Source organism: Hyperolius riggenbachi, chromosome 6 (assembly GCF_040937935.1).
Source record: "Hyperolius riggenbachi isolate aHypRig1 chromosome 6, aHypRig1.pri, whole genome shotgun sequence".
Taxonomy (NCBI): Eukaryota; Metazoa; Chordata; class Amphibia; order Anura; family Hyperoliidae; genus Hyperolius; species Hyperolius riggenbachi.
In genome coordinates this window covers 216846743-216874576 of record NC_090651.1, presented here as the reverse complement: position 1 = coordinate 216874576, position 27834 = coordinate 216846743, and the positions used below count along the sequence as shown (strand labels likewise).

General features: G+C 43.9%; 1 protein-coding gene and 1 long non-coding RNA gene across 4 annotated transcripts in view; one reads left to right on the top strand and one right to left on the bottom strand.

Moving 5' to 3' along the window:
• NTM (neurotrimin) overlaps nucleotides 1–27834 on the bottom strand; it is a 1373850-nt gene that overhangs the window by 633899 nt on the left and 712117 nt on the right. The window lies entirely within an intron of this gene.
• On the top strand, nucleotides 783–15107 carry LOC137522648 (uncharacterized). Its single transcript, XR_011022380.1, has 4 exons — nucleotides 783–912; nucleotides 1891–1942; nucleotides 6646–6806; nucleotides 14919–15107. It is a non-coding gene; the product is annotated as an uncharacterized lncRNA (long non-coding RNA).

The window sequence follows — 27834 nt, the reverse complement described above, 5'->3', positions numbered from 1 at the left end:
TATAGGACTTGACTGGTGAGGAGGCCAGAGGCATAGCAGCCATAAGGAGGCCATCATAACCATAGCAGCCATAACAGCTGCTATGGGGCCCTGGAGCATAGGGGGCCCAGGTGATACTTAATGTATTCACCATTAACTTTCTTGTGTTTCTCCACCCTCTGACTGTCTCAGTGCCCATGGACTATATGCAGTGCTGATTGCATGGGAATGTAATGAACTCATATCATAGGGTAGGTGGGAGTGCCTACATCTGAGGGCCCCATAAAAGTTTCGCTATGGGATCCCATAATATCTGGCTACGCCACTGGAAGGGGCTCCTGAAAAGTTAAAGGTGATTTGCAATCAGCTAATCAAGTGGCTTCCACACAGATAAAACAAGCTGTAATCGTGCAGATCTGGTATAGGATTGTCATTCCACAAGTTCACTATTGGAATATTCCCTTGATTAAAAGTGAATTCGCCATAATTTATTAGACAAATAATCTATTAACAGGAACTGTTTTACTGGTGGACAATTCTGGCATAAGTCATATGTTCAATTTATAAAGCAGTGCATTCACATTTACCACAAAAATGCAATCTTTTTATCTTCCACTGGAGACCTGTTTTGCCCTTTCTGTAATCCCAGTCCATCACAAAAGCATCTCAAATTCTCACAATGCTGTCATCGGTATTTCCTCATAATCCTCACAAAAGTTTTGTTAATACCAAGGAAAGTTTCTGGCAAATAGAATCTGCCTGTGTCCATTCAGCCTTTATCAATATGTCCCTCACAGACAGTGATATCTTCCCAGAAGCAAGTCACAGAGATCTGTAAGGAGGAGGAAAATGAAGACACTATGTGGTTGGAGCACAAGCGGCAAGTGACACAGACTGCTTCGGGTGGCCTCACATACCAGCCTTTCACTTCAGGTCCTTCTAGTTCACACATAAAAAGCATGAAATATTTAGACAGACAATCTCAGTGTCCCACTTTGCTGCCATGGCGGCATCTGATATTCTATTCCTTTCATGAGGACAAGCCATCTACAAGACGTTTAACCTTTTAGAATTGAGTCAGCGAGACTGACATTGACTAACTCTGATAAGTGACAAGGCTAATTCATTTTATTATGCTTACTCTTGTCACAATTAATAGATAATCACTTGGCACGGTGTAGAGCTGTGATGTGAGCCGTGGTGGTGGCGACATCCAAAGTCGCTCACACACCTCCCATCCAATAACTAATAAAGATCTGATACAAACATTATATTAAAAATCAGACGCAAGTAGTTGATAGCTCCGATGGTGGAGAATAAATAAGGACTGCAATTCTTCCCAAGAAGCACAGCAATAGAATAACATAGTCCTAACAGTCTATATTTAAAAGGAACCCGAAGTGAGCAGGATATGGAGAGTATCCTATTTATTTCCTTGTAAACAATGCCAGTTGCCTGGCAGTCCTTTGGATCTTCTGGCATAAGTACAAAAATGTTGTTTTAACTCTTGTGAAGCCTGGTGTGCTAACCAATCCGTGGACCTTTATGTTGTATACAGGGTGTTGCTTTGCACCCAAGGTTATGCACTTATAGGGCAAGGTGTGCTACTCCAAACCTACCCACTTTTTTAGCATAAGTAGTGTCTCAGTTAAAACCCTAGAACAGGCATATGACTAATCCAGTAAAACCTGAGTCAGAGTACCTGATCTGCTGCATTCTTGTTCAGGGACTACGGCTAAAAGTATTAGAGACACAGAATCAGCAGGCCAGCCAGGCAACTGGTATTGTTTAAAAGGAAATATATATCGCAGCCTCCATAAACCGCGTACCTCGGGTTCCCTCCAAGATGAACTTTGCTTTACTTATTGCAGTCAGATTCAGTATTTTTTTTTTTTTTTTTTTTTTTCACAGTGCTCCTCTGTGAGCCTGCAGCCTCATCATATATCTGCAGTGAGGACAGACGGTAGGTAGAACCAGGTAACACAGCTGGTGTACTTTATGGGCTGAGTTGCTTGACCAGGCAGATTTTTTCAATATGAAAATGACTAGGCACACAGAGCTTTCCACTTACACCCAATGTAGACTCAATGGGTCTTAATACTCTTTTATTGGTACTTTATATGCCAGGTAGAAAGTAAATATCCATTGGAACATGGGTAAAGTACCCTTCATTAATAGTCCAACATTAATGACAATCAACCAGAATAAGACATTTGTCAACATTTTTTAAGTTTGTACCTCTTTGTGAAAGACAGTATTGACATAGCCCACACTTCCCCATCTTTTGGATTATTATTATGATTATAGTTTATATATGGATGGCTATATGTGGATGACCTCATATCAAGTAAGTCTTCCGACCCACAATCTATTTCTGGTAGAAGTACAACAGTTCAAACATTCCTACAGTATTTTGTGAAAAGAGAGAAACACGGACTCCAGAACTCTGCAAGAAACATCTTTGTGTATTTAGGCCACAAAGCACAGGTACAGCAAAAAAAGCCCCTATTACAGTATTTAAATTAAAAATACTTTTCAGGTTTGTTAAACCTTGAAAATATATTATTGTGAACTTACTGACCGACTTAGCTGAACCTAAATAACTCACTGGTGTTGAAAACCTTCAGGTATGCTAGTAAACTGATGGAATCAGACATGACTGGAGATAAATTAATTGCTAGCGGTTAGAACTGGCGGTAGCAACACCACCTGGTAATGACAGAGTTAACGTTTGCTGTCCTTCCTCGCACAGCGTTAATTGCAGAGAGGGATCAGGGACAGAGCGTAAACATGCAGCGCCCTTTTCTCCATCTGCCACACGCTGTACATAGAAACGCTTCTGAGAATCCCACTAACATCCCAGAAACAATGAGGAGGCAGCTATTAAATGCCGGGCTCAGCTCGCCACTGAACAAGAGATGTGAAGCAGCTCCATTCACTTTAGGATAATTAAGTGACTCACGCTCCCGAAACAGACGCCGCACAAACCGCCTATTGGCTGAACACCCCCCACCCTCTCGCCACATACGGAATATGGAAAAATGACACAAAGATCAGCAACAGAAATAGACGCTGCAGCCAATTGGTTGTGTGCATTCCTATTATCTTATATGGCTACATCAAGAAAAGAACGACAGCAAGAAAGGCAACATTCACAGTTACATGGAGGGTCACATTGCGGGTTATTTGTGTGGTGCAACGCATAAAGTGAAGCATACAGTACATACAAATGCAACTTAATGTCAATGTTATTTGGTACCACACTGCATGCATCACGCTATGGCTGCTAACGCACCGATGTTAATGCATCATTACAATATAATTCCATCGCGTTAGCAATGTGATTATATTGTCTGATGCAACATGTCACTGTGAACGTAGAACTTGTGTGTAACTACCCAGGAATAACATTCCTCTGTAGAAACACTACACTTCACAAATATCGAAAAAAGAGAAAGCTTGTAAAAATCACAGGAGTCTAGCATTTTCTATTTCTGTCTAATGGAATAACTGCCACTTCCGAACAAGACTTCTTGTAATTGCACAGAAATGAACCAGCAAACCTGGGCCAGAATTTCAAAAACCATCTGTCATTAGGAGGGAATAGTTTGGCATTTAAAGCACCTTTAGATGTCACAGCACAACTGGGGAAAGAGGTGCCCAGAGGTATATAAAACCAGGTTATAAACCACTAAAATCGATAAAGGAGGAGGTGGCTTACCTCAATAATGACAGCCACATATATCAGTAAAATTTATTAGCATGGGCAATGCATTTTGTGGGTTTAAGCCCATTACCTAAGTCCAATACAAATGGCTTTGACTGTCATTATTGAGGTAAGCCACCTCCTCCTTTCTGGATTTAGTCGTTTTTAACCACTTAAGCCTATCTGGACGGATATATCCATCCAGATAGGCTACACTGCTGCCGCTGCCTGGTGCACGCTCCCGTGTGTGCTCCCGCTGCCTTCAGTTAGCCCGCAGATCAATGAATGGAAACAAGGTTCCCATTCATTGATTTAAAGAGACTCTGAAGCGAGAATAAATCTCGCTTCAGAGCTCATAGTTAGCAGGGGCACGCGTGCCCCTGCTAAACCGCCGCTATAGCGCCGCTAAACGGGGGTCCCTTCACCCCCAAACCCACCCCCGCAAGACTTGGTCGCTAAATTGGTCGTGGATATTCTCTTCCTGGAGGCAGGGCTAACGGCCGCCCTGCCTCCAGTCGCGTCTATCAGACGCGCATCGCCGCCTCTCCCCCGCCCCTCTCAGTGAAGGTAGACTGAGAGGGGCGGGGAGAGGCGGAGATACGCGCTGACAGACGCGCGTGGGGCAGGGCTGCGGCGGTTAGCCCTGCCCCAACCAGGAAGAGATCCCCGGCTGCTCGGAGGGGATTTGTGAGGTGAGGGACCCCCATTTAGCGGCGCTATAGCGGCGGTTTAGCAGGGGCACATGTGCCCCTGCTATCTATGAGGTCTGAAGCGAGATTTATTCTCGCTTCAGACTCTCTTTAAGTCCCCGTATGAAAGACAGACACCATCAACGAGACGGTTCCGTCTTTCACAAATCCCCTTCTGCCCCAGCCACTCATTAGTTCTGCTTTGCAGAGGAACTCCGCATGCAGAAGTGAGCTGTGAGGGCATCTTGTGGCCAAATAGTAAAATTACATCTGTTAATAAACATTTCCAGATAATTACTTTTTTTATTTTTAAAATTAGCCCCTTACCTCCCACACTCCCCGATAGGTACACATTTTTTTTGTAAAAAAAAAAAAAAAAATTATAATATAAAAAAATTACATAGTTACCTTAGGGACTGAACTTTTTTTAATATGTATGTAGTAAAATATATTACTATTAAATTTTTAAATTATGGGCTTGTAATAAGTGATGGATGCAAAACTGAAAAAAATGCACCTTTATTACCAAATAAAATATTGGTGCCATACATTGTGATAGGGACATAATTTAAACGGTGTAATAACCGGGACACATTGGAAAATAAAATACATGGGTTGTAATTATGGTAGCATGTATTATTTTAAAACTATAATGGCCGAAAACTGAGAAAATGATTTTTTTCCATTTTTGTGTTAATCTGTCTGTTAAAATGGATTTATAATAAAATAATTCTTAGCAAAATTTACCACCCAAAGAAAGCCTAAATGGTGGCGGAAAAAACAAAATATAGATCATTTCAATGTGATAAGTAGTGATAAAGTTATTTGGCGAATGAATGGGAGGCGAATGTTACTCGGATTAAGACAATGTAGAGGCACAAAGCGGCTAGGCACATCCAGTAAAAACAGGCCTTTATTGTAATTCCATTTAAAAGCGGTGCAAAAGACCAAGGCAGTGGTCAGCCGAAGGAGAAAGTGACAAGCATGACAAGAACGTCTACAGCTGTTTCGCACTCAGCACGGAGTGCTTCATCAGTGTTACTCGGATGCATAAAGAGACTCTGTAAGAACATTTTCAGCCTTATTTCTTCTATCCTATAAGTTTCTATGCCTGTTCTAATGTGGTCTGGATTACTGCAGTTTTTCTAGTTGCACTGTCTCTGTAATAGATCTAATCTTCTTTTCTTGTCAAGGCTTGTCGAGACAGAGGAATGCACTTTCTCTGCTGTGATAGGGAGAAGTTATGCACGCCCCCCTCTGCTCTCCTGTGTGTGTATGAGTCACAGCCAGCATCTCTGCAAGGCTTGCGGAGCTGAAACATTTCAAACATCTGTGAGTGCAGAGAGATCAGTGCAGAGCTCAGACAAGCAGCTATGGCAACACATGGGCGTAACATTCTAGCAATCAAGTCACATTTGAGAGGAGCTTCCGCAAACATGCACCTGCGCTGATGATGTATTTCCTGTTTTGCGGCCATCTTCATTGTTTACAAAAACAATGAATAAAACAGTGATTTTATCACCAGGAAAGCAGCGGGAGCAGCGAAAATGTTCTAGGGGGCTAGGAGAAGACAACAAACAGGCTGGTACATTTATGAAAGATTTTCACAGTACAGATTCTTTATAAGGTGAAACTACACTGAAGGCTGAAGTGCTTAACCTAGTTTTATATACCTCTGGGCATCTCTTTCCCCAATTGTGCGGTTTACACCACCCAACTTTCAAGTTTGGAGGTGTCCTCCCAGGTTCCACATGGTTGTTACCATTGTGGAGGCAAGCAAGCGTTCTTTTCCTAAGAAAGCGACCGTGTCCAGTCCATTGGACACCCTGAGAGGAGCCGGATAAATATCTCCACCTGCCTCAAGTGGTCGGTTGCCCCTCATGCAACACACCTTTGTAATTTGATATTTTACTTATATTCCTTTATTCAGGGCCGGAGCAACCATAGGAAAAAATGGGCAATTGCCCCAAAGCCTGTAGGGGCCCCCAAGGTGTCCCTCCCCCATCTTAACTGTTGCTCCCCAGGGACTCTGCAGAGTCTGTTAAGTTGGGAGGTGATTGGGGGAGGGTCAGTAGCCAGCTCAGCGGCCCAGAAGGGAAATTTGGCTGCAACAAAGGGCCTCTAATGATGCTTTTTGGTCGGGGAGTGTTTGTTGGGGGGCCCCCAGGCTAATTTTGCCCTAGGGCCTAATTGTCACTTGAACCGACCCTGCCTTCATTTGAACATTACATATTGCACAATTTGAGCTCCCGTTGTCTGTTCTTTTTCAAGGTACCCCATACTTTTATGATTAGATGTCTCAGGCTCTACGATGTCTATTGCTGATCCACCCACCATCCTGCTAGTGCAACCAAAGCGGTTTCCTAGCCTGATTCTACTCCTCAACTCAGCCTTGTCTTGATTATATCAGAACATAGTGGAGCTGTTGAAAGGTTAGTCAATTAAGCGATCTAGGTCCCACAATGAAAGAGTTGTGTTTGTGTGTGTGTTTGTCTATGTGTGTGCGTCATTGATTTACTAATCTTTCAGCACTTCCCCCTATGGTCTGGAATGGCTCAGGTGATGGTCGCATATGTCTAGTACCTAACAGCAGACAAAAAAAAAAAAAAGGTTTGCAAAGTCACTTTTTTTTCTCCAGTGTTCTTAAATCTTAGTAAATCAACCCAATTGCAAAACCACAGGGGGGGGAGGGCAATTATCTCAAATCTAATCTGACCACAGCCCTAGTGTTTACACGCATTTCATATTCGAAGCACCCATAGTTTTGTCTGTGTAGAGTCACTTTGAAGTAAACCTGACCTGTGAGGAATATAGAAGAAGCCACTGAAATATTTCATCAAATTCGAATTTACAGTTTTCAAATCAAATAAATTTCTCCAGTTTAAACAGCCTAAGGTCTTTAGTACACAGAAGGTCGCTGTTGGCATTCAGCTACCTCCTTGCAGTATAGAAAATGCTGATGCTAAACAGTGTTATTATTAGCCGTTATTATATATTTGTAAAAGCCAGGCAGCACAAAAGTGTAACCTCTCATTGAGAGCAGGAAAATGAAGGATTTTTAGGCAAATTTTTTTATCTCATTACAGTGGCACCAGTCAAGATATGGGAAGTATTAGTTAGCAAGTGAGTAGTCAGTTGTTGAAGGGGTTGTGTTGCTAGCAAGGTCAAGCCGTGATGGTTTGAGCAGAGCATCTTACGAACTATCCAGTCTCATGGGGAATTCCCGATAGACAGTGGGTCATACTTTCCAAAATTAGTCCAAGGAAGGACAGCTGCTAACAGGGTCATGGGCACCCATGGCTCATTGATGCAAATGGTGAGTGAAGGCTAATCCATCAGAAGAGCTAGTGAAGCAAGAGTTCATTGCAGCCTGCTGGGTATAGGGCTGCATATCAGTCAAGAGTGCCTTCTGCCTACACTGAGCTGTTTATCACTGAAATCCAGGGGTGTAGCAATAACACAGGGGGCACCCTTGTGAAATTGTCATAGGCTCCCATGGGATCAAAACTCCTCACCATACCTGATCCCTCCTTTGCACACACTTTACCCTGACACCATTGCAGAGTAGCACAGGGAGCAGAATAATATTTACCTGCTTCCAGCACTGCAAGTCTTCTCCACACATCACAGCCACACACACATGCATTCATCACGTGCTTGAGAATGTGTGGCTGTGATGCATGGAAGAGACCTGCAGTGCTGGAGCATGTGAATATTCACACAACTCCCTGCGCTACTCTGCATGCAGGTGAGGAGGGGGAAGGAGCAGGTCCAATGCTGGGGGGGTTGCAGGGGCTCATATTACACCCCTGCCAAAGCCTCCTACAATTGGTAACAGTGTCAGAACTGGACAACAAAGCAATGGATGGCAGTCTGCTCTGATGAACTATTGTTTTGTGTGGCCTCCAAATCCCCCAGATCTCAATCTGATCTGGCATCTGTGGGATGTGCTGGAAACACAAATCAGATCCATGGAGGATCACACCTTACAACTTACAATACTTATTTAAAGGAGCCACATACCACAGGAAACCTTTGGGGTTATTGTAGAACCCATGTCTCAGGAGGTTCAAACTTTTTTGGCTGCACAACAGGGACCTAAACAATACTTGGCATGTGGTTGTAATCGTTTGGCTGATTAGGTTTTTCAAAAAGATATTAAAAAAAATAAATTGCAATTTATTAAAAATTATGAATTTTCTTGATTTTGTCCAGAAAAAAATCCAGTCAGGGACTGATAGACTGCTTGCTGAATTGGGCCATTATCAACCTGTGTATGGCTGGCTTTTGTATGGCATACTTGAAATTACAGAAACAAATGAGGCTGCTATCTTTATTCGGTTACTAAAACCAGCTAACTGTTATGTCAAACTTTTGACTTCTGTAGTTTCTGAGACACATGAGGAACAGGCAGCCAGCAGAGCCAGAAAGCCTAATCTCTATACTTGTACTTGGTCAGCAATATTACAGACAATGATTAGCATAACAACCAGGCAAGTGACATTTCAAAAGTGAGAATGGTAGCCCTCATATTAATATCAATATAGGTTTCAATTCATACGATGCTTTTGGATCAATGAATGAGAACAGTATAAAAGGCAAAGGATCACACGATATGTTTTCATTTTATAATAAATTAAGCAATGGCAATGTCACGCTCCATGCTTGAAACAGTGTATGTGGATTGCAGTATGGCTTTTCTCACCCAGCGGTACAGAAGCATTTAGAAAACGACAAGAGGCAGAGGAGGCGTGTGACATGTGAAACAGTAACGGCTCTTACACAGTTAAATGATACAACGATGATATTGAAGTGCTTCCACATTCTTCATTATACCAGATTTGAACCCGGACTGAGCTCTGAAATGTCTCATCTTCTCTCAATATCTCCTCTAATGCTGCTGGATTCCCTCCAAAGCTCTCCCGGAGCGCAGCATATACACCGAATTATCATGTATTAAGGCTAATTTATGTGGCTTTGTGTCTAGAGGTGGAAATCTTACTGTATAGAAGACTTCAGGGTTATTACTCAGTTACAGGAATCTCCATGGGAATCAAAACACTGTAAAAAAAAAAACCCCAAAAAAACGATAACTCCATATCCCACCGCTCCGCACACTAGCGAGACCCTTGCTGAACAGCCACTTAGCAGAAAACAGGAAGACCCCTCCTAGCTTGCAACTAAATCCCCAGAGAAGACTATTAATGCCTTTCCTGGCACACACTGCAGCTCACTTACTAAGCCAAAGGATAGTAAACTGCGATCCTTTGGCTTAGTGCGCTGCTGTGGCCAATATAGCCGAATGGTTAGGTTAGCATCCTGCCCAGGTGCCCATGCGTTGCAAAGTGCAAGACTACAGACTCAGGCTTCTTGCACACTGCAAGCGATTCCGATTCAGATTCCGCTTTTTAATCAGTTTTTACCTCCGATTCAGATTCCGATTTGCAGTGTGCAAGGAGCAAACTGCAAATCTGAATCAGAATCGGAAGTAAAAACAGATTAAAAAGCGGAATCTGAATCTTAGTCGCTTGCAGTGTGCAAGAGGCCTCACACAGATTTCTGCACATCCAGAGCTGCAATCTTCTCCACTAAACTGAATATGGGAAAAGTGCATGTGCCTGCATGTTTCCCTATTCATTGCTGGCCACAGGCAGCCTGTGTCAACTGTCAAAGAAAATGACAAGCAAACATGTAATAAAAGAGCAAGCAAACGCCTATTCAGTCTAAAATAGACATCGTACCTATCCTCTTTTCATAAAAAGCTGCAATTACTTGCCGGGTCTTTTTCAACCAACTCACTCCCCGAGCTCGTGTCAGCTTCGGGTGCACTGCCCCGCCCACTTGTGGAAGAGTACCATGGTGCACCACAGCATTTTTGGACACAGGGCTCAGGGAGTGTGCTGGAAAGAAAATTACCTGGAAAGTACTTATAACTTTTCATAAGAAGAAGATGCATACTGTACAAAGTTTATTTTTAGACTGAATAGTTTTGTTTTTTTAAACATTGTACATGCAAATAAGCAATGTGAAAAAAAAAAAAAAAAGGAAAAAAAAAAAAAAAAAAAAAAAAAAGCTTTTAAATTCCTAAGGTGGCCACTAACGATACAATCTTTTTCATCTAATTTTACCAAATCTATGTAATATAAGGGTAAACTGAGAGAATATATTGAATGGATAATTTAGGCAGTTACCTTATATTACATAGAAATGGTAAGATTGGATGAAAACGATTGTATCGTTAGTGGCCACCTGTAATTTAAAATTAAAGAAGGAAACAGCCACCCCATGTCTTATGCCTTAACCATGTAGACCAGGGGTCTCAAACTCGCGGCCCATTTGCGGCCCTCGATACAATATTTTGTGGCCCTCGCTGGCAAAAGCTTCCTTATAGTTCGCTTCCTTATAGTGCTCCCAAGTAATCCGCCGCATCCCCGCCGCTTAACGAGGGCTGCAGAGCCCCATCGCCCGGGGGGCAATCTGCCGGCATTTCCTGGAAGGGGCAGAGCTTTCAGCTCCAGCTTTGCCCCTCCTGACATCAATCGCCGCACGGATCGCCGCCTCGTTCCGCCCCTCTCTGTGAAGGAAGAGTGAGAGGGGCGGGCAGAGGCGGCGATCCGTGCGGCGATTGACATCAGGAGGGGCAGAGCTGAAGCTGAAAGCTCTGCCCCTTCCAGGAAATGCCGGCGAACTGCCCCCCGGGCGATTTGGGGGCTCTGCAGCCCTCGTTTAGCGGCGGGGATGCGGCGGATTACTTGTGATAAGAGCACTGAAGCGAATCATAAGGTAAAATAGACAAAATAGTTCGCTTAAATGTGAATTTGATTTTGAAATAAAAATCAATGCAAGGGACGGTGGGGGGTGTCCGGGGCGGGAGCTGCTGATTGTGAAATCCCTTATGCGGCCCAGCCTCATCCTGACTTTGCCTCCTGCGGCCCCCAGGTAAATTGAGTTTGAGACCCCTGATGTAGACCAACCCACATGGTTTTAAAGATTGTAAGGTTGAGGGGGAGTACCTCACAGCCTTGCAGAGGAAAGGGGGCTCTGGGTAAATCAATTTCCAAACTTCCTGCAAATTAGCCTTCCCAATATTAATTAAAAGGTCAAACTTTTCTCTCGTTAACTTGGAAATTTTGCACCTTAAAAGGGGAGGTGGAAAATCCTTCCACCTTTTGCAAATCACCCATTTTCAAATGCTAAGGACAAGAGGCTCTTCTCCACCTTTGTGAGCCCCAAATAGGTGGTGGCTTTAATACAGCACAGTGCATTATGGTGAGGTCTGGTCAGCTGCATATGCTGAGCAAACAGCTCATGTATACAGGTAAAAGGGGTCATCTGGCAGATCCCCAATGTATTTGCCTTTTTGTTTACACTTAAATTCAGTAAACCACACTGGGCTTGTATTATCATATTCTCATTTTTGGGGCTTCTTCTGGTTAATAGAAGTCTTCTACTCTGCTTGAAGAATCTTGACACTTCGCTTGCAGGGGGTGTGCTTCCCTGATGCTTAAAGTTTTTTTTATGTTGTTTTAAGAAATACTTCAAGCTGTATTCATTATCCTTGAGCTTCAGACTTTAAAGTGTACCAGAGACATTAAACTGTAAAGATTTGATACTTACCGGGGCTGATCGCTGCTGACCGGCAGACCGCAGGAGGACGGGGTGGTAATCAGACGAGCTTAAGGGGCTGGAGGAAGCCCCGGGTAAGTATCAAATTTTCACAGTTTAACATCTCTGGTTTACCTTAACTATGTAATCCCACTGTCCTGACTCTGCAAGCTGATGTGTAAATTCCATGCAGCCCGCAGGCTGCAGTTGCAGTGCCACATGAAAGTGCAAGCAGCAGTAACAGGCACTGATTAGCAGCTGCCACTGTGCTAATTGCACATGGTATATGGGTTATTTCCTGTGGCAATGTTTTATTTGAAAAAATGTCACAGTCAGAGTACTTAACAGCAATTAACAAAAATTTTGCTAAATTTCACTAGTTCGGCCCCATAGAATCCTTAAAGGAGTTATATGACAGAAACTGTTGTCCTCATATATTTACCAGGGGCTTCCTCCAGCCCCTTGCAGCCGACATGCCGCATCTCTGCTCACAGCCACCAACCCGGGGTCCCCTCCGGTGCAAAGGACAAGCTCGTCCTTACTCGCCTGCGCAAGCACTGCTGTCAATCAAGCCCATGGTGTTCGCGGTGTACTACTGCACTTGGCCAGTACATCGAGGACAACGTGGGCTTGATTGACAGAGGTGCTTGTGCAGGCGCAGTAGAGGAGGTGGTTTTGCAAAAAGGGTGGGTGCATCAACCAAGTGAACCCTTATATACCTGGCTTTGCAGATGAAGCCTAATTAGCTTATTCATGAGGCATAGCTCAAGTAAATCAGCATTCGCTTTCGCATGCCAGGATATGCAGGGTTTTGCCAACCAATTCACTGCAAAATGTTTGCCCTGCGGGGGATTAGTTTGCGCAGCGTTTAGCACTTATGCAGAATCGCCACGTGGAGGCCCCCCCCCAGGATCCCAGGAAAAGGGGGGCCAACAGAGCACTCCAAGCACCCTCACTGGCTGCTCAGAGACCCTGTAGCCGCCCCCCCCCTGGTATATAAGGGCTCACTTGGTTGATGCACACACCCTTTTTGCAAAATGCAGTAGAGGAGGTTGGCCTCTGCATCGCGAGGGACCCCGGGCAGGCGGCTGCGAGCAAAGATGCGGCATGGGACATGTCGGCTGTAAGGGGCTGAGGAAGCCCCAGATAAATATATCAGAGGGCAGAATTTTCTGTCCGATGACTGCCCGTTCGCAGGGCTACCCGTTAGCCAAGAGATCAATGAATGGGAGTTCCCATTCATTGATCTAAGTCCCAGTTAGAACGATCGTTGGCTTCTATGTAGAAGCCCCAATCGTTCTGTTACACATCCTCTCTTCACTTCCTGTAAGCATACATTGTACGCTTACAGGAAGCCAAAACACAAAAGAGGGCATCTTGTGGCCAAATAGTAAAACTACATCTACATTTTTTTGACTACACACAAACTTATATTTAAAATTAACTATTTACCTCCCACAAACCCAAAAATACCCAAATAAAATGTTTAACAAAAAGAAAAAATTACAACTAAAAAAACAAAACATAAATAGTTACCTAAGGGTCTGAACTTTTTTAATATGCATGTCAAGAGGGTATATTACTATTTTTTTTTTAAATTATAAGCTTGTAAATAGTGATGGACGCAAAACTGAAAAAATGCAAAAAAAAAAAAAAAACAATTTCCAAATAAAATATTGGCACCATATATTGTGATAGTGACAATTTAAATGGTGTAATAACTGGGACAAATGGGCAAGTAAAATATGCAGGTTTTAATTATGGTAGCATGTATTATTTTAAAGCTATAATGGCTGAAAACTGAGAAATAATACATTTTTTCCTTAATACTCCTGTTAAAATGGATTTATAAAAAAAACTATTCTTAGTAAAATGTACCACCTAAAGATAGCCTAATTGGTGGCGGAGAAAAAACAAGATATAGATCATTTTGTTGATAAGCAATGATAAAGTTAGTGGTGAATGAATGGGAGGTGAAAATTGCTTGGATGCATAAGGTGAAAAAACACTGAAGGCTGAAGTAGTTAAGAACAGCGGTATGGCCCTTGGCCTAAAAATTTTAGACACCCTTGATTTAAAGAATACCAGAGCTGAACCTGGAGAACAGGGGGAGCAAGCATGTAGGGGAAGCTGTCCTCATGCCCATCACTCCCCCTGTTCTACATCCCTCTCCTTTGCTACCCAAATTCCCCTCAGCAGCCTCCTCCAGGACAGCTGGGTCGGGCAATATTACAAAGGCAATGGCTCAGCTGCGTGCGTCCTACATCATCTGCCCGCGACTGGGAGTGCTCTGCTCTGTGCATGCGCACAACGTAGTTGTGACATAATATGCGCCTAAGTGACCAGAACAGCTGCTATGTAGCTGATGGTATTCACTGCTCCAGTTAGCAGTATTACATTTTGGAGATAAGGCATGGCCCAGTCACAATGCTGCATTCAACTGTCAGAGGAAATGTAAAACATTTCTAGAAACCAATAAGAACTAATGAACCTTCTCACCCAAGACACTTAATCACATGGGCTACGGTCTAGGGAGAATGTTACACGGAACTGTCAAGTACAGTAAACCATAGCAAGCAGATCCTACATCCATCATTTCCACCTGTTAGATAAAGAAAGGTAGTTTCTGATTGGCTGCTCTAGTTACAAAAACCCCTGCACATTTATTTTCCACCTCTTGCAATCAGCATAATACACTTCCAAGCGTGTCAGCCTCTCCAGCGGAGTCGCCACTGCTTCTGTGCTGGTATTTAAAAAAAAAACGTTCTCATAGCTGCAGGTCAGGTAGATCCAGGGAGTTAAAATTTCTCCTGTCCAAACTCAAAATGCCACATTACTGAAAAGTGCAATAAACTACATGTGAGTTATTAAATATCTCTAAGTGTGGCTTGTAAATCTCCACTTTAGTCTCTGATTACACATTCCATTTATTCCAAAAGCGCTAAAAAAAAGAAAAATGGAGCTGGAGAAGATTTAGGTGGAGACGCAGATCCCATATTTCACAGTGGCCTTTTACATAGTTCTCAGGAGAAAGTCTCACAGGAGAAGGAAAGGGAGATCCGATCTCACCAACCGAAGGAGCATCTCTGCTGAGTTCAGCTGTCTTCCTAATAATAAGTAACTACAAGGCACAGAATGCCCAGGACTATGGAAGTTGTAGTTTCTGAAGTTGTTTTACTATAGTTACTGTAAACTATAACCCTTTCTTGTTACCATCAAGGACAAGGCAAGTCAGGGCTGGTTCAAACTGTAAGAGCTTTTTAAAGCATGAAGGGGTGTAGGGTGTGGGTGTTGGTGTGCAGGGCTGGGCCGAGGCATAGGCTGGAGAGGCTCCAGCCTCAGGGCGCAGTGTAGGAGGGGGCGCACAATTCATTCAGCTGTCATTCCTAATTGTGTTTGAAGCAGAAAGAAATAAGAAAAGGATACATAGCAGTGACTGCAAGCCAGATAACTAGATATTAAGGTGTTGGGGACGTTTTGGGCCCTGTGGCCCTCTTAGTCTAATAGCAATCAGTGTGTGACAGCTGGGGTGGGAGGGATGGAGGGGCGCACTTTGGTGTCTCAGCCTTGGGTGCTGGAGGACCTTGTCCCAGCTCTGTTGGTGTGCATAGGCTTACTGCACCTCCCGTGGCACGGCGTCTGTCTCCATTCGCCTGCTATGCCTTCCGTTGTCCTTGGAGTGGTTGGCAACCTTTGTCCAGGAAATGCTGTGCTGCACATGAGCTGTAAGCCACCCTAAGATGGCATACAGCTCATGGGCAGCACAGTATTTCTGGGGCAAAGTTTGCTGACCATTCCAAGGACATCGGAAGGCATAGTGGCAAACAGAGGCAGACGCCGTGCCACGGGAGATGCGGTAAGCTCATGTGCACCGCTCCACACACACACAGGCGTCATTTTTAGATTTTAATAAGGACTAAGGTATCCATTAAGTGCTTGCGATTTGAAAAACTCTTGCTAATGCAATGCTATGTTTTTTTTTTATAAAACCACATCGCTCAAGTGAGAACACACAAACAAAATTACATTAGCAAGAGCTTTTAAAGTGTTTAGAAAAAAAACTCCTGTAGTGTGAACTAGCCCTTAGCCAACTCAGGGCACCCGGGAGGCTACATTTTTAACTCTGCAGGAAGTGGAAAAAATGAGTGCAATAGGATGCTTACTCAACTCTACCACCATGCAGAGCCACTGGGTTAAATAACGTACTTTGTGTCCCTGACCCACAGCAGGTATACAAATCTGGTGCTCTGACTACACTGGCTGCATACCTCCCAACTTTTTGAGATCAGAAAGAGGGACACTTAAGCCACACCCCTGCCACACCTCTAACCACGCATACTACAGTATAAAGATTGCATAAAAAAAATATATGTTTTATAATTCAAACCACACTGGCCTTTCTATCCTAGTTCATTTTCCTTCATAATAACATTTAAAAATAGGAAATATATCAATTTAAAGGATGGGAATAAAGTTTAGAGTCAATTACCGTAAACACATTTTTTCAGTAGAAAAAAACATATTTACATAGATCAATTCAAGAGTCCTGAAAGAGGGAGAAATGAGGAAGAAAGATTGACAGAGGGTCTGACCCTCCAAAAGAGGGACCGTTAGGAGCTATGCTGCCTGCATAGTTGTTCCATGCTTGTAAGACTCAGGCACTACTAAATCCAAGAAAAGTTCAGTAAGCAGGATGTGCCATGTGTAAGTGTCTGTGGCCTTTGCCTCCAAGTCACAAAGGCTTAATCCCAGATAGGATTGGAAGGATTGTGACTGTCACATGCGCAGGTGAAGCTGCGTGTCGCTGTGCAGCCCAGAGGGGAGTAGTGCGGCTACTGGTAGTGTAATCTGTAGTCAGATTCTGAATTACAATAAACATCTTCGGCTGCTGGAAAGTGCACAGCGATGCTCCAGGACAGGCACAGCCAGAATGAATTCTATTCAGTGGGGTAGATAAGGGAGGAACATTATTTTCTAACTAAAAGAAAGCACGGTATAGTTAATATGCTGCTGTCCCTTCAAGACAGTGAGGAAAATTGTGCGCGACTCCTCCGCTTCACCAACATACAGCAGATCCACAGAATTATTAAAATGGAGGCAGAGAATAAATAGAAGCCAAACAAGAGCTGCTAGTTCCAAGTACATCCTTTAGCCTTTCCTTCCACATACATCAGGCAAATTCTTAAAAAGCAAAACACATTTAAATCTTCCGGCCACCAATGGTGAGGAGACATTCCAATCATGTTCCTTATGTAACCACCAGCATGGCACATATGACATTGCGCAGGATTCAGTGCTCTTTGGCTGCCCCAAAAGATTAGTGAATAGAAATTGTGATCTTGTGCAATAAAGTTATTACTGCAAGGAAGCGGGGCCAGGATATGGATTAAATATTGACAGTATATTAGAGTTAGACTTTAGTAAGGGGTTATGTTACGTAGTCATTGTTATAAACTGGGTAAGTTAAGTGTTTAAAGAGAACCCGAGGTGTGTTTAAAGAATGTTATCTGCATACAGAGGTTGGATCTGCCTATACAGCCCAGCCTCTGTTGCTATCCCAAACCCCACTAAGGTCCCCCTGCACTCTGCAATCCCTCATAAATCACAGCCATGCTGTGAGGCTGTGTTTACATCTGTAGTGTCAGTCTCAGCTGCTCCCCCGCCTCCTGCATAGCTCCGGTCCCTGCCCCTGTCCCTTCCCTCCAATCAGCAGGGAGGGAAGGGATGCAGGCGGGGACTGGAGTTCTGCAGGAGGCGGGGAGAGCAGTAGACTGACACTATAGAGATAAACACAGCCAGCTCTGACAAGCTGTTTGTCAGCAGCGTGGCTGCGATTTATGAGGGATTGCACAGTGCAGGGGGACCTTAGTGGGGTTTGGGATAGCAACAGAGGCTGGGCTGTATAGGCAGATCCAGCCTCTGTATGCAGATAATATTCTTCAAACCCACCTCGGGTTCTCTTTAAACACCAAAATGGGGCAAGTTAGTGGTAGAAATTAGAAAGCATGGGTGTGTGTTGAGATGTGATAGGTTAGTAATAGGCAATAGGACTAAGTAAGTTAGTGTTTGACATTAGGAGGGAGAAGGTTAATGTTAGGTGTTGGGAACCGGTAGATCCGTTTTTGGAATTCAGAGGGGGGAGGTTAATATTAGGCATTATGGTGGAGTAGGTTTGTGTTTGGCATTGGGAATTGTCATTGGGTTGGTTTGCATTTGGGTTAGATCATTTAATATGAGGCATTAGGAGTGGTTGGATTAGTGACACACATTGGTAGGTTGTAGCATAGTGTTAGATATTGGGAGTGCTTAAGTTACATTTTACTAAGGGCTCAGACAGACTATAAGCTCTTTGCTGAGAACTTTTTGGCCTCCAGAGCTTTCTGAGAGCTTTTTAAAAAACGCTCCCATTGACTTACATTAAAATCGCAGTAAAATGGTATGATTTTACCGCGATCGCAATTTTAATGCAAGTCAATGGGAGCGTTTTTTTAAAAAACTCTCAGAAAGCTCTGGAGGCCAAAAAGCTCTCAGTAAGTTCTTGAGCCCGAGGTGCTTTTGCCAGCTTTGATTTACTGAACAGCTACTCCTGTTATAGTCTGAGAAAGCGGGCTTTGACCAGTGAAACGTGTTGCAAATTCCGGCATTACTACTAAAGATTTTTTGCTGATAAGTGACCGTTTCGAGTCTAATTGGGGAGGTAAGTGCACCACTGCCTCCCTTCTTAAACTGATTTTAAACATTTTACTACTGCTAGGAATTACAGATGGTGCACTATCTGGGGACAGGCACAAGTTGACACCAGAATATCTGCAGATATCCTGCAGCTCACAGCACTGCCCCCTTTCTTTCCCCGCTACAGTTGACTTTGGATGGAGCAGCAGAGTGTGTACAGAACATGGAGCAGCTCTGGTGAATTTAGAGTCAGGTTATGAGCACAGCCCTGTGCCCTGCTGTGTGAATGTTTCACTTTCCCCTTCAATAGCAATGTTGGCTGTCCTCACTATTATCTGTATCCAAACTGCTCCTCATCGATCCCATTGTCAGATCCTGTCGGATGTGAAATGTGTACCCAGCATGATGTCCCACCATATTATTATACTGTATTGTGCGTAGCTGAAGAGACCTTTCAGGAATTCCCCTCTTGAAAATCCTGGGTTTGCCCTTGGCTACTGGGGCGTATGTTCAAGTACTGATCATAGATTGTGTAGGTAAGCTCTCATACTACATGGATGTGGTAAATTCAGGGCTGTGGAGTCGGAGTCGTGGAGTTGGAGTCGTGGAGTCGGGCAATTTTGGGTGCCTGGAGTCGGAGTCGGAGCAGGGAAAAAATGCACCGACTCCTAATGAATTTGTAACTGTAATTAAAATAGAAAATATGATAAAATGTTCTATTTCTCAGATAACAGTCATTAAAAATAATGTATATATACGGTATATATACAGTAATAGCTGTGCTTAGTCCACAAAAATGAAATAAACCAATCAAAATTAGTTACTTGTGCTGCTTCAATAAAGCAGTCCCCGTATTTTTAAGGTCAGATATACATATCTGATTGTGACTGTATATATGATGTGTACACAGGAATCTCTTATATATACTAAATAAAATCTATGCTGTAAGAATAAAGCCTGATGTGTAGCCGTGTCACTAATAGAGATGGTCAATGAGATGGAAATAATTCTGCACTGATGCTGATGTATGCAAATGTATGCAAATGTATGCACTCCCTTTGCTGATGAAATCAAATAATTTGATATGTTGTTAAAATTTGGTTTGGCGACTACAAATTAAAGGGTACCTGAGACAGATGAAAAGTAAAGTTTTCTACATACCTGGGGCTTCCTCCAGCCCCCTTCAGGCCAATCAGTCCCTTGCTGTCCTCCTCCACCACCTGGATCTTCGGTCAGCGCTGTCCGGCCGCATGCCGCTCCCACAGCCAGGAACATTCTGCACCTGCGCAATAGTGCTGCGCAGGTGTAGTATGCTCCTGGTGGCGGAGTGTGCGCATGTGCACTACGCCCAACTGGCTCAAGTACCTGGACTCATAGCAGAAGATCCAGGTGGTGGAGGAGGACAACGAGGGACTGATTATCCTGAAGGCGGCTGGAGGAAGCCCCAGGTATGTATAAAACTTTAATTTCATCTGTCTCAGGTTTACTTTGTTACACAGTAGTACTATACTCTACATATGCACTCCCCCACAGAGCTGCAGGGAATCCACTGAGAATGCTGTGCACATTGAACAGAGAGGTGTTGTCTGTCACCCATAAACCTGGTTCAGATTGTGCATGAAGAATGTGTAATAGAGGAAGAATCTCCTCATTCCCCTGCAGAGTACCTGCACATCATTCTTACATGTACCCCACACTTACATTGCCTAGGGCCTGATAGATGTTCTTTGTTCCGGTTTGTACCTTTTACAAGTACTCTTACCAAGGACTAGTTTTAGTCTAAAGGGAATAAATATAGTAGTCTACATATCCTTCTCACTTCAGTTGTCTTGTAAAATTCCTAAGCGTTGGCAGTTAAGAGACGAATTTCATGTTACATACTTTTAATCAATAAAATTGTAATATGCAAATTAGAGGAGTCGGAGTCGAGGAGTCGGTGGAATCCTAAACTGAGGAGTCGGAGTCGGTGGATTTTTGGACCGACTCCACAGCCCTGGGTAAATTGCCTAATCAAAATCGGATGTATGTACCAATTTTAACCTCTTGCTGTTTTTTTGGACATACCTCGTATGTCCAGATCTGTGCCTCAATGTGTTCCTGGATGGACGAGGTACGTCCAGTGCAGAATGCCTCCACGTGTGCACCCCCGTCGCTCGTATACTTCGTGTTAAGATTCATGGATACCCGTAATGGCTGCCGCCCATAGCAATCAGATTAAATCATGAGGGTGACAGCTCGGGACCCAACGCTATATAAATGTATCAAAATGTTGTTGCCTAGCAATGCACCTATACACTACTGTGGTCGCCAAACTGTGCCCCCTAGTGATTGCGTGGAAATCGCTACAGATGCACAGACTAGTAATAATGGTATGCACCATGACCAACTAATGATGAAATAAGGCTTGTATGGTATTGTTTTAACCGGGGCGAGCCAAGTTAAGTATTTTCAAGGGTGTTTTACAACTGTGGCACTTGTCATGTAAACATTAGGAAGGTGTAACCATGAAAAAAAGTGTCCTTTTTTGCAGTTACGCCTAATTTTCTTTGATAAAGTGCCTGTGAAGTTAAAAAAATACTTGGAAAAAGTTTACTGAAAGAAAGCATAGTTTGTCCTGAAAAAAACAATGTATGCATCACCTTGATGGCATAGATAATAAAGTTATTGCTGTATCAATAGTGACAGCTGATATGCCAAAATTGTCAGGAACCTTAAGGGGTAAAAATTCCAGAACCTGAAGTGATCAAGGTAACCCCACATAGGAAGAGAAGTATTGAAGGATTAAACAAGAAGAGTTGAAGGACAACCGACGTGAGAGGGATATAGCAATACCAGTTCCCGGGCAGTTCTGCTAGTCCTCTGCCTCTAATACTTTCAGCCATAGACCCTGTATAAGCAAGCAGCAGATCAGTGGTTTCTGACATTGTTAGATATGACAAAATTAGCTGCATGCTCGTTTCTGGTGTGATTTAGACACCGCTGCAGCCAAATAGATTAGCAGGGCTGCCAGGCAACTGGTATTGTTTAAAAGGAAATAAATATGACAGCCTCCATATTCTTCTCACTACAGTTGTCCTTTAAGCCATGTATACACACACACACACACACACACACACACACATACCTGAAGGGGGGGAAAAGTCCCCTAAATGAGTACTTCTCTCAGTAGAGGGAAGTATCTGGATAATCCAAAGGCTTCCTTGCCCCCCTTGCCTCCACTGATCCAGCGCTGGGACTCCAGGAATAGCCACAGCTCGCTCTATAGTTGTGCTGATTTCTTATTCCTAGACTAATACTCAGAAGGCGTAGAATTTTGGGCAGAATGGCTTACATAATATACAGATGCATGATGCATATCCGAATCTGTTAAAAACTACAACCGTCTCTCTTGTAATAAGGCAGCCATATACAGTACAAGTGGAATTTACAGGCAGATTCAAACACTTTGAGTGAATCTACTAATGACATATTGACCATATCTGATTGATTTACCTCTGATCGATTTCAGACAGTTTGCAGCTTTACAGGGTGATCAGGTACAGCAAAAAAAAAAAAAAATCCACAGGTTTTGTTGTAAAATGCCAGTAGGACAATAACTCATTCTGTTCTTGGGCTTATTTCAAAGATATGGCCAAGATCAAATACATGGACCACAACAACCAATAGATTTCCAATTAATAACGGATCAGTTATCAGACTGAGCTGTATTAGCCATACTGCAGTGTATAAAGGGAATTCGATCAATACTGCAGTGCATACAGGGAAAAACAGATCGAAAAAAAACACTGGTAGAAAAGCATCCCCAAGAGCTATAAGCTACTATACCGTGCGCCATTTTCCTGCACTACATGGTAGTCATCAAATTCATGGGCAGAGGGGGTATGTAAGAATACAGGGCAGACAACTGAAGTGGGATTACAGACGCATCATTTACATTCATGTAACGCAGATCTGAATCTTTTGCAACTCATTATAAAACAATTTTCTCCCATTGAGATGCAGAGAATAACAAGCAGAGAAACGCACAATAAACATCCCGCCATCCACCATTTTCAGACTGCCAATACACACCCTCATTCCTGAAGATGACTGGCAGACGAGGAGGTGTATAAATTCAGATATATTTGAAATGCCAGAAGGAAATGTCACAGTAAATTGTAGCGGAAAAGGTCCTCTCTGACTGTCAGAAGCGCCTTATCGGCTCCTGCGCTCTGCACCTAATATCTGCCTGTTTATGGCACCTCTGTCTGTGTTTTTATTATAATTTCTTCATGTAAAACAGATATGGGAGACGGTTGGATGCTGGGAGGAGCGGTGAGTAATGAGGGGAGATAGAAGGGCTGCGACGAGTCTTATCTCACCCTCCCTCGCCCCATCCGAGTGATATTTAAGGATAAACATCTCAATTTAAGAATGCAGTGGCTCCAGAAGGAGAAAAACGGGACACAAAGGGAATAGATGACAGCTCTGTCATACTCAGATTTATTAACTGGCTGAATGCTGTAGAACACATCCGAAAATAACGCCGCAATCCCCAAGCTGCTTCTAATTATCCAGTAAGCCAGGACCCCAGTGACTGAACCATGCTGGGGATTCTGGGATATCTAGAGCTCATTCCTCCTACTGATATATGCAGATTATCTGCTAGAGAGCAGGAGATAAAGTTTAATAAACTGACACTGTGGTGCAGGAGTTGGTTTTGGCATCACGGAAGGGGTCTGTGAAATATGGAACAGCAGGGAAATCCCAGTAGAATTGCCAGTAGGGCCCAAAATGAAACATTTATCAGATGCTGTGATCAGGGTACTATTGAAAAACAAAATTGTTCACATTCAGGGCATTAATAAAGACCTATACAGAAAGACTGCAAAAGGTGCCATTGCTAACCATGATCTAAAAAAATGCTGCTTCCCTGGCTGGGCACCGATAGACATGAGCGCGAGAATAAGGATTCTTTCACACGGACGGCTGAACTGTGCAATTGCCAGGCAGTTCAGCCTCCCGTCTGCTGGCCACCAAGCACACCTGGGGTGCAATTTCATACTTAGGAACGGCAGTGGTTGTAAACCCACGCTGACATGCGGTGTGGTCACCTGGCAGCAAGAAACAATAAATGTCGTGTCTGACAATGACTGTGTCCATTCAGGGCTGGTTCTCTCACGAAGCAAGGTGAAACACTTGCATCAGGTGCAGAGATTACAGGGGCGGCATGTTTGTACTGTGTGTTTACACTTACAGCATGCAGTCAGAGTAGGAGGAGAAGTGAGTGGAGAGCAAGAGAGGTGAAGAGATCATCATTGGGTAAAAGCAGCTTGTTGTGATGTGTGAGGAGTCTGACAGTGAGTGAGGAGGGGGAGGCAGGAAAGCAGCAGTGTTTCATTTGACTTGCACATCAGAAGGAAGGAGGTGGCACTGCTGTCCTGACTGTGGGGGAATGGAGTGGATGATGATGAGTGTGGGGGGGGGGGGGGGGGGGGAAGCATCCTCACAAGCAACAAAAAGTCTAGAACCGGCCCTGTGTCCAGTCTCACATGTGACTCAATGGGAATGCCGTTCCACTCCCCGTGTCAAGCGCTAGCAAAAATCAAATGCACAGGAACAACTGACAGGAGGTGAATTCACGGCTTCTCAAGTGAAAGAGGCCTTAGAGATAATCAGTAAGGTCTTAATAATTCTGGCTTTCATGCAAATTGGGACAGTCAAAATCAGCAGGAAGTGCAACTGATTCTAATTAGAGATGGGCCGAACGGTTTGCCTGGCGAACGGTTCCAGGCGAACGTTGGTGGTTCGCATTCGCCTGGATCAGGCGAACTTTTGCAGAAGTTTGATTCGCCCCATAATGCACTATGAGGGTCAACTTTGACACTCTGCTACACAGTCAGCAGGCACATTGTAGCCATTCAGGCAACACTAAGCCCTGGAGCCCCACCCCCCCTTATATAAGGCAGCCTCCGGCGGCCATTACAGTCACTCGTCTGCCTGCTGCAAATAGACAGACTAGGGAGAGCTGCTGCAGATTTTTTCTCCTAGGGAAAGAGTAGTTAGGCTCTTGGCTTGCTCCTGGCTGATTGTTATTGCTAAAATAGCACCCCTCAACAGCTCTTTTGAGAGCTAATGTTCTCCTGATGTGTTTTTTTTTTGTGTGTGTGTTGCTCACTGGCACTGACATTATACAGCCCTATCTGTTGCAGCTGGACCTTGGTAATTGTTATTACTGTGCCAGCCAGGCCCTGCCTAACTATCTATACTGGGACACCTACCTATGCCTACCTAACTACTGGGGCACCTACTTACCTACACAGGGACATCTACCTACCTACCTATACAAGGGGACCTACCTATGCCTACCTACCTATACTGGGTCTCCTACCTATGCCAAGCTAACTACTGGGACACCTACCTACCTATATTGGGTCTCCTACCTATGCCTAGCTAACTAAGACACCTACCTACCTATACTGGGACTCCTACCTACCTATACTGGGTCTCCTACCTATACCTAGCTATCTACTGGGACACCTACCTATGCCTACCTACCTATACTGGGACTCCTACCTATGCTGGGACTCCTACCTATGCCTAGCTAACTACTGGGACACCTACCTATGCCTACCTACCTATACTGGGATTCCTACCTACCTATACTGGGACTCCTACCTATGCCTACCTACCTATACTGGGACTCCTACCTATGCCTAGCTAACTACTGGGACACCTACCTACCTATACTGGGACTCCTACCTGTGCCTAACTACTGAGGCACCTACCTACCTATACTGGGACTCCTACCTATGCCTACCTACCTATACTGGGACTCCTACCTATGCCTACGTCTCCTACCTATGCCTAGCTAACTACTGGGACACCTACTTATGCCTACCTACCTATACTGGGACTCCTACCTACCTATACTGGGACTCCTACCTATGCCTAGCTAACTACTGGGATACCTACCTATGCCTACCTACCTATACTGGGTCTCCTACCTATACGTAGCTAACTACTGGGACACCTACCTAGCCTACCTACCTATACTGGGACTCCTACCTACCTATACTGGGACTCCTACCTACCTATACTGGGACTCCTACCTATGCCTAGCTAACTACTGGGACACCTACCTATTCCTACCTACCTATACTGGGACTCCTACCTATGCCTAGCTAACTACTGAGGCACCTACCTACCTATACTGGGACTCCTACCTATGCCTACCTACCTATACTGGGACTCCTACCTATGCCTACCTACATACAAGAAGATAATAAGATTGTTGCTTCATTGTGGTCAGACCAAATTTGATCAGCTGGACAGTCACTGTTCTATCATTGAGCTACCACAGCCCGGCGACCATATGGGCTTGAAAACTGCCACGGCCTGCACTCTTGCCACGGTGCGCACCAGTCCAGGAAGGCAGTCACTACGCTAACATCGGTTTGCGGTGCATTACACAGTGAGTTTGGTGTGTCAGTGTGAAGCAGAACTGTAATTACACTCCCTGATTGATGTATACACATGCACTTTAGGCCTGCAATTTAGCATTCAATATGATTTCTGCCCTTAAAACGCTGCTTTGCATCACATCCAGATTTTTCCCCGGGACTTTGGGCATGTATCCCACTCCGCCATGCCCCCCTCCAGGTGTTAGACCCCTTGAAACATATTTTCCATCACTTTTGTGGCCAGCATAATTTTTTTCTATTTTTCAAAGTTCGCATCCCCATTGAACTTTTCCGCGAACCAAACCTTCCGCGAAGGTTCGCGAACCGAAAATCGGCCCATCTCCAATTCTAATAATTTAATTATTAGAATCTCATTAACACTGTCTAAAGATCAGCAATTCTGACTTCACAGTGCTCCTGCACCTTCTAGAGATGGGCAATGATGTGAAAATTTAAAGAAAACCTGTAGGGATAAAAGTGCTCAGTGTGAGTACTTACCTCATTAGAGAGAAACCTCCGGATGATTCAGAGGCTTGCCCCATCTTCCACCTCTGGACGATTCCAGCCATATCCCCTCCACAGAACCGCTTGTTCACGTCTCACGCATGTGCATTCGCATGGAGCTGCTCAGGCTTTGGCAGAAAAAGCCAAGCCAGATCAGTTCCATGCTACTGCGCAGGTGTTAGCACTCTGCAAGAGGGTCTGTGGCTGTGCTACAGCGCAGGTGCTGTACAGCCGCACTTCAGTGGTCCTTGTTCCTGTTCCCCCTCCTGAGGTTAGTATTTGTGTCCCCCACACCCAACCACCACCAACCCTCACAGATTTACTTTCATGCAAACTCTTATATGCAATCTTTATTAGTGCTAATAAATCCATTGTTGGAAACAAAGAACAGGTGCTGTGTAGTCCCATGACTATCCTGCAAGGGCGTAATGCTGTTGAAGTGTCACGGTTGTCCCTTTTCTGCTGTCTTTATTCTCTTGTAGGATGGTGGTAATAAATACAGAGGTAGAAGTCCTGATGGTTTATCAGGTTCATCCTCCTGCAGGACAGCTATGTGACTACATGGTAGCAGCAGGGGATTAGGGGGAAATGATTCAGAGGTAGCAGTTATGATGGATGCGCACTCACAAACACTGCAGTATAATTATCGCTGCTTTCATTATCGCCGTTGAGCAGCGCTATGAACACGACTGGCTGTTAAAATATACAGCACAGTAAATATGCAACATTGTATTATTTTAACTGTTAAAGCCATTCCGCTCACTGTTTAGACGGTGATATTTTTAATGACATATTGATGCACTTGGCGGCTTTAGAAAGATTAATTAATGGCGGATATAAACATTTCCCGTCTTTACTTCTTTTGGAGAATGGCTATATGCTTTTCATCAGATTCATTTCATACTACCCATAAATTATCCATTAATTATTGCTCTTCTGTCTCCTACTTCAGTGTCTGCCGCAGAGGTGACAAACTGCTGCTATAACGTCACCACAAGTGTCACAGCCCACTATTGAAACAAAGGTGTGGTGTGAAGGGCTAAAATTATCAGAAGTTTGATAAAAAAAATATATATATTTTGTGATCACTCAAATTAATGAACAAAAATATTTACTGTTTTTTATGACTTTTTTTCCCCATAAAAATTAAGCATTAAACCCACAGAAAAACAGAGATGGGAACACAAATGAGAACTGTTTTGGGGAGGGGGGGGGGGGAATCTGCAAAACCTACCAT